This window comes from Adiantum capillus-veneris, chromosome 3, assembly GCF_014529385.1.
Source record: "Adiantum capillus-veneris isolate H3 chromosome 3, ASM1452938v2, whole genome shotgun sequence".
In the NCBI taxonomy this organism is placed as follows: Eukaryota; Viridiplantae; Streptophyta; class Polypodiopsida; order Polypodiales; family Pteridaceae; genus Adiantum; species Adiantum capillus-veneris.
Window position 1 is genome coordinate 95,295,648 of NC_140933.1, and position 7,771 is coordinate 95,303,418.

The window sequence follows — 7,771 nt, forward strand, 5'->3', positions numbered from 1 at the left end:
TCTTTAAAATCACAATTACCAAACCCATTTTATGATTAGGAATAGCTTAGGTAGGACTTCATTTGATCCTGATCTAGAGCTAGTAATCATTGGAGTATTTGCTTGATATGGTTGATTGCATGTTAGATCACTAAACCGTCGAGTTAGTAGTGAAACTTGCAATAAACAAAAGTCAGAGAAATTTTCTGTGTATCTGGGAGTTGCTGAGCACTAGAGAAAGCTTTAGGAAGGATTCTGTGCCAAAAAATTGGAAATCTGCAACTTTAGACATCATATGCGTATGATGTCTAAATGACCAAACATAGACCAAAACAAAAATTTTGACTTTACCAAAGTGTTCAAAAGGGGGGTTATACCCTAATTTCAACTTAAAACAAGAGCATTAACACTCAAAGAAACCCAAAAAGACAAGTCGGAGTCCAAGAAACGCAAAGAATAGGAAATTTTGGATTCAGATCTTGTTTTTACATTCAAACCTGACAAAAACACTTGAAACTCAATTATAAACATTGGAGAAGGCTTAAAACCAAAAATAGTCAAAATCTGGGACAAAAGACATCATACGCGTATAATGTCTTTTAGCACATCCACTGCTTAATTTTGATATCTGACCTGACAAGATTGTTACAAACACTGTAGAAAGCATAAATATCAAGTCTTGACCCAAATTGAGGAAAAAGACATCATACGCGTATTATGTCTTTTACCTAATTTTGGACATATTTTGATACTTTGCCAACACAGATCCATTGTAATAGCTGTCTAGAGGTTATATTTCAAGTTTCATCCCATTTGGATCATAATTGACCCAAAACAAGTCAAAAGCAGAAAATTGCCAAGAAAAGCCTAAATTAGCCATAACTTGCTCAAACAGAGTTCAAACTGAATTTTGTGAGTGGAAAGAGCATAAGGGGGCTACTGAGAGTGAGCATAACCAAAATAGTCTAAATCTGTGAAAAAAAGACATCATACGCGTATAATGTCTTTTTCAGCATAACTGCAACAAAATTCTCACTTGATAAAACAGAAGTTGTCCAACTGACAAGATTAAACAATCGACCAAGTATCAATCAGTTTGGATCAATTCTGACCACAAAAACTTGGGGAAAACAAATTGCCGAGACGGAAAAGTTAAAGTCCTTTAGGGGAATTGATGAATTTGAGATCGGGCAGGAATCTCCAGAATAACCAACCAAAACGAGGGGAACACGCAAGTGTCATATCAACCGAGGGAAGTGTAAACCAAAGTTGGGTGCAACCATTAGAGCCGATCTTTGAAGGAAGTGTTTCTGATACTTCTTCGGAGAGATCTTACGAGATTTTCACCGAACACTTGGAACACTTGAACCTGAACAACAGAGAAAATATGGCAGCAGGATCATCAAACCCTTCCGCCACAATGAAGCTATTGTTCATAAACTACCAGTACAACAATGAGCAAGGTGCCAAGATCTACAAAGATGGAATGGACCGCTATTGTGTAAAGATAGAGGAGAGACCTAGTGAGTTCAAGGACTTAGTGCCTGTGAGCTATAGCGGAGATAGATATCTAGATGACGAGGGTACCATGTACTTGGTAGTCCTAAACCCTAACATTGTGGACAAGTGGGGATTGATGGGCACCAAAGCCAAAGTAGATAAAGAACTTGAGGAGAAAGCACCAATAATGAACTTCCTTGATGCGAGGTTAAGAAGAGAGAATGAAACTACAAGGATCAACACTGATAACATCTATGTGGGGCTATACAAATATAATAATGGGGAGCAAGATCTCTATTATAGATGTGAAGAACCCTACACCGGAGAGTTGACAAACCAAAAAAGACTTTATGTCTTTACCTACACAGAGGGATCGAAAGTGAAAATTGCTGCTTACGACAAGTATGGGAGGCAATACTCAACAATGGGCAAGAAAGAATTAGAAGGATATACATACTTTGGGGGACCACTACATCAGTATTATGTTACTTCTAGCTCACAAAGACCAGCACCAACAAATGGAGTGCAAAACCCAATGACGACAGGAGGACAAAGAACTCAGGTTGCTGACTCTTTCAGTCAACCTCAGTACTCGAAGCCCGGATCATTACATTCCAGAGAGTCAATGGATACGAATCGAGGTAGTGCAGTTCCAATCCCCACATATACCACTCCAGGTCCAAGGTTCGAAGCGGAACCATTACATTTACCTCCTAGTAGTAGATTCAGGGCAGGGGAACCGACAAGGGTAACCCATGAAGTCCATGATGCTAGAGAAAGCTTTAGCCGGGACACAGGAGCAATGAGATTGGTAGCAGACCATAGACGTATGAGACCATCTCAAGTAGCGAAGTGTATGCCAAAGAAGTATGGTGGTTCAGGAGATCCGTATGCACATGTGTCACTCTTTAAGCAAGTCTTAAGAGCTGAGCAGATAACAGATTTCCATACACAATACGAGGGATTTGGTCTTACTCTAGAAGGTACGGCATTGACATGGTTTCAACCACTGAACATAGGGGGATTCCATGACATTGACCATTTGCTAAGAGAATTTGCTGAGGAATTCTCAAAACAAGGGATTAAGCACAATACGGTCTCACAAATATATGCTTTTAAACAGAGAGAACACGAAAAAGTGAAGGAAGCTTCACTTCGCTTCAAACAATACATTGAGAGATGTCCAGTACGTGAACGACCACAAGATGACAGACTATCTGTTCTATTTATTGAGGGACTGAGAAACGACACTCTCAAGAAGGACTTGCACTTGAAAGCTTGTACAAGTTTCGAGCAAGTAACGAGAGAGGCATTGTACTTAGTGGATAACTGTACGGTTTATGGAGAGGTGTCAGCGGATACAGATTTTGCATCCAGTAGCTCCTCCTCCGTAGCGAGCGAGACTACCACTAAAAAGAATGTTCAAACAACAACCATGCCAAATGTAGAGCAAATGATAGAAGATGCTCTAAAAAGGATGGCACCATACCAAAAACCATTGCCAAAAACACTGAAATGGTGTGCTATTGAACAAAAATGGACAAACCATCCAACAGAGGAGTGCTATTACAACAAAGGGTATGTAAGGGAGCGTCAGTATGCACCTCCTGCTCAATTAGCACCACCTCAAGTACATCTAGTACCTCGATACCCAACGGGAAATGTACCAGGATCTATGGGGATAGAAAGACTGCAACCGGTATTGGGACAACAACCACCTTTACCAGGAGCAAGACCAGTAGGCATTAGATATGCACCAACCTTAGAGAATCAGGAAGAACAAGCCTTAGTGCCTGTTCAAGCCTATTATGAAGAATCTGGTGCACACATGTCTCCAACTGTGTATTACCCACCAGAAGAACCCAAACAACCAGAACCATGGGGCATGATTGGGAATGTTGGAATACCAACAGTTATAAGTGCTTCTGATGAAGAGAGATACAATTTGGACGCAAGAACATTGATGTTCATAGCTCATGGAGGGTTAACACGACAAAGACCATCCTATACACAAAGGACGAATCAAATGGGACCAAGACCATCACTAGGACCCTGTTACAAGTGTGGAGGTGACCATCTGATGAATGTTTGTCCACATACGGAAATCATTAGAATTAACGCTTATTGCACTGAGTGTGGGGTTACTCACTTCATTGAGGATTGTTCAAAGAATCCAAACAAAGTGCAAAAGACGACATTGAATATGCTAGAAACTATTCCTACCAGCAGTGGGTCTGAAAATGAAACTCTGATACCAACGCAAGTTGTTACTAGAGCTCAAGCTAAGAAAACCACTAGAGAACCTGAGAATGGAAAGTTAGCGATTGAAGTGGTTAGTCAAGGACCGCGGAGTCAGAGAAACACATGGAAAGCTAGAAAAGCACGCATGAAGTTGAGAAAAGAACGTGAAGACGCTATTCTAGCTGAGGAACTAAAGCGAACTAAAGATAGATTAGAAAAACTTGAGAGTCAAAACGGGAAACAAGAGATGAGCCCGGAAAGAACGAAACAAAAGAGTATCAAAGAAACAACGAGCTTAAGCTCAGGGGGATCAGTGCTATTCGACAAAGTACACGAACCATTGGACGCACTGGTGAGAGCTTACGAAGCTAGGTTAAAGAACAACCAAACACAAGAACAGAGGTGGATGACATACCCAAACGCGGACTTGGAAAAGCAGAGACTTGAAATGTGCCAGAGAATGATCGAGACTGCACAAGCCTTATTAGAACCACCAAAAGAAACAATGAATTGTGGAACGGAAAACCCAATTCAGCAAGAGACTATCGTTTCACGGGTAGCTGAAAAGACTCCCAGTGCACAAAAGCCTGAAAATACACACAAGGATGACCGCATAGTATTGAACACAACTGATCAGGAGATAGAGAGTTTTCATCCAGTCATACAGAGGTCTTACGGAAGAGATGAGGATTACAATGAATTTTGGAAACAAGTGAGAGAGGCAAACTTTGCAAACGAGCTAAGTTGCCAAGCTAATCAGACAAATTGGGAAAAGGACATCAGGAATCCTCCCATAGTGGAATTTGAGGCAGGATCTCAAGTGGACTTGGATCTGCAATCTTACTGGGGAGATGGGGGCTCTGTTAGAACAATGGAGAGCAAACCTCACTCACTGAATACCTTACCTTCATACTTAGGAGAGTATGAAGCAAAATCCGAGACTAGAGCACTTCCCTCACGAAGAATCTCATCAGAAAAAGTCATGGACTCGCAAGGATTGATAGAGATCTTGTCAACACTAGTGACATGCACTATCACTCTAGTTGAGCTTTTGAGGCTAAGACCACATATGTGGACCACTGTAGGAAAATGCTTGGAGAAATTTGGGATAAAAGACCCAACATCGAGACTGCAAGAGGGTATACAAGAGCTAAGTAAACCACAAAAGAACGCTAAGCCTGTACCCTTAAACAAGGTCGGAGAGTATTGCGAAGGTGAAGAGGGGAATACAACCTTACCATTTGAATTCCAAGGAGTGAACACGATGGCAATACTAGACAGCGGAGCTGGGGTAGCCATTGCTACAAAAGAAATCTGGAAAAAATGGGGGAAACCAGCAATAAGGAAGACTAGGTTGAAACTCCAATTAGCAGATGGACACATGGAGAAACCTATGGGGTTATTAGAGAAAGTCGTAGTGACTTCTTGCGGCATTGAATACGAACATACTTTTGCTATTGTTGATTTTGGCAAGGAGAATAACTATGATATCATATTGGGAAGACCATTCATGAGACAGTTGAAAATGGTCCAAGATTGGGGCTACGATTTCATATACCTGAGAAATATGGAAGCCACTACACGTGGGAACCTGAGAGACCATAGCTACAAAGATGTGAACCGAACACCGGTAGAGGAGTTTGATTCAGCTACTTTGGCGGGATCCGAATTTCCAGCTTGGTTAGGTAAGCCCAAGGAGTTATGGATGTGTGGAGCCTCGAAATGTGGAAGTCTGAGGCGAGAAGAATATGTTTTAGAAAGGTCTATCGAAGACGAAACTTATATAGGAGAACCCTTTCCAGAGGACACACTTGAACCATTAGAATGGACACACATTCTAGCAACCCTAGATGTTTGTGCAATTCCGGATGGTCCCACAACGAAATTTTGCGACAAGGACGAGTACGACGTGGTTCCGTACTTCATGTTGAGAACTGTACTCGAAAAAGAAATTGAAAAGAACGATACATTGGAAAAGGAAGATGAAGAGGAGGTGTTTCACGACATTCCCGATCATCCTGAGTGGGAAAATGAAGCAGACAACGAGTTAAAGGACAATTCAAGCGGAAACGAAGAAACTATAACGGATGTCCGATTTTATGATTTTCCGAACCAAACTAAACAATGCCAGAAACGCTATAGAGCAAAGAGAAAAACAAAGGGGGTTAGAACCAATCCGATGCCTAGAATAAGAGGAAAAAATCAATTCCTAATGCTAGTAAAGGCGGAAGATTGTGTTAAGGACAAGATTTCTGGAAGAATGAGAGGCAATGATCAAAAGAGCTTACGAAAAGACAAAAGAAGCTCAAGAAATCAAGTTCAAAGGAATGGAATGAAAACAGAAACAGAAAAATCAAAAAAGAACAAGCGCAACAGAGAAGACACGGAGTCCAAGTTAGAACGTAGAAACAAGTACAGAGAGCTCAAGAAAACTCTGAAAGAAGTTTGGACGACAGAATTTGAGAGTGGAGAGGACGAAAATGCCAAAATCAAGGAAAACATGGATGTTCCCTCTCACTATAGGAAATTCACAATAGAGGATAGGAAGGTGGTATTAACCCAACCTATTCGAGAGACAAGGGAGAACGAATCTTATGACGGACCGGAGGATGCAAAAAAAGTTGATTTAGCAGCTCCAGGTGAGACACCTAGACCGGTGTACATAGCCACAGATTTGTCTCCAGGCGAGGAAGAGAGACTTTTGAGTCTTCTCAGAGAGTATAGGGATGTGTTTGCATGGTCTTATAAGGACTTAAAGGGAGTTGACCCATCAATATGCCAACACACAATCCCACTGAAACAAGACGCAAAGCCTAGCAGACAGAGACCATACACATATAATGATACATTTGCTAAGCGAATCAAAGAAGAGATAGATAAGCTAATGGAAGCTGAATTCATATACGAGATTGAACACACCGATTGGGTACCTCCGATTGTGGTAGTACCCAAGAAGAACGGAAAACTCCGAGTGTGTGTCAACTTAAAGAAAGTGAATGATGCAACAATCAGGGACAATTATCCCCTGCCGATAACTGATCATGTTCTAGAGCGTGTATCAGGGAAAACAGCATACTCTACGAGCTTTCTGATAGAATAGATGACCTGGAAAAGCTAGACGAGCTTCGCCTAAAAGCAGTAGCTTCTATCTACGCTCAAAAAAGGCGACAAAAAGAATTTTTTGATAAGCATGTGCGGACTAAAGAGTTTAAGGTTGGGGACTATGTCCTAGTTTACACTCTGAAACAGCATGCTAAGAAGCTTAAAAAGCGAGGGATGGGACCTCTGGTGATTAAAGATCTATCACCAAGTGGAGCCGTCAAGCTTGCTACATTAGACGGAGAAGAAATGCCCAATTGGATTAGTGGATGCAGAGTGAAAAAGTATCTTTTGCCGCTAACCCAAGACATGCTTCTCAAAATACATCAAGAAAAGCTGCGTGTCCAGAAAAAGAAAATGATTTTGGAGGAAGCGCAAGCCGAGGCGAAGGAAAGAATGGAAAAAAGAAGACTACTACGTCAAAAACAACGCAATGAAGGAGCAATACGAATAAACGCAGTCAGTATAACAGAAATGGATAATGACAAAGAAGAACCCATCATTGAATGCAAAGTAGGAACCAACCAAATCAAAGCCAGAGCACTGTTGGATTCAGGAGCTCAAACTAACCTACTTTCACTCACTTTGTATAGACAATTGACAAATGACACTAAATTACAAACTGCCAAGCAACAGTTAAAGAGTTACTCTGAGAATTCAATCAAAACTGTCGGATGCACAGTTTTACATATACAGATTAACCAGTATGTGTATCCTCATATGTTTTACGTGGTTGAAGACCAAGCTACACAACATCCATTATTGCTAGGACAACCATGGCAGAAGCAATACAATGCAATGATTGACTGGAGTTCTAAATCAGTGCTTATCAAATACGAAGGTGAAAGTCAATCAGTTAAGTTCACCAAAGGAGAAGAGCCAACTCCAAAGGACGAATCCAAAGACAAAGGTAAACAACAACCAGAGAAAAAGAAGAAGCAATGGCAACCAA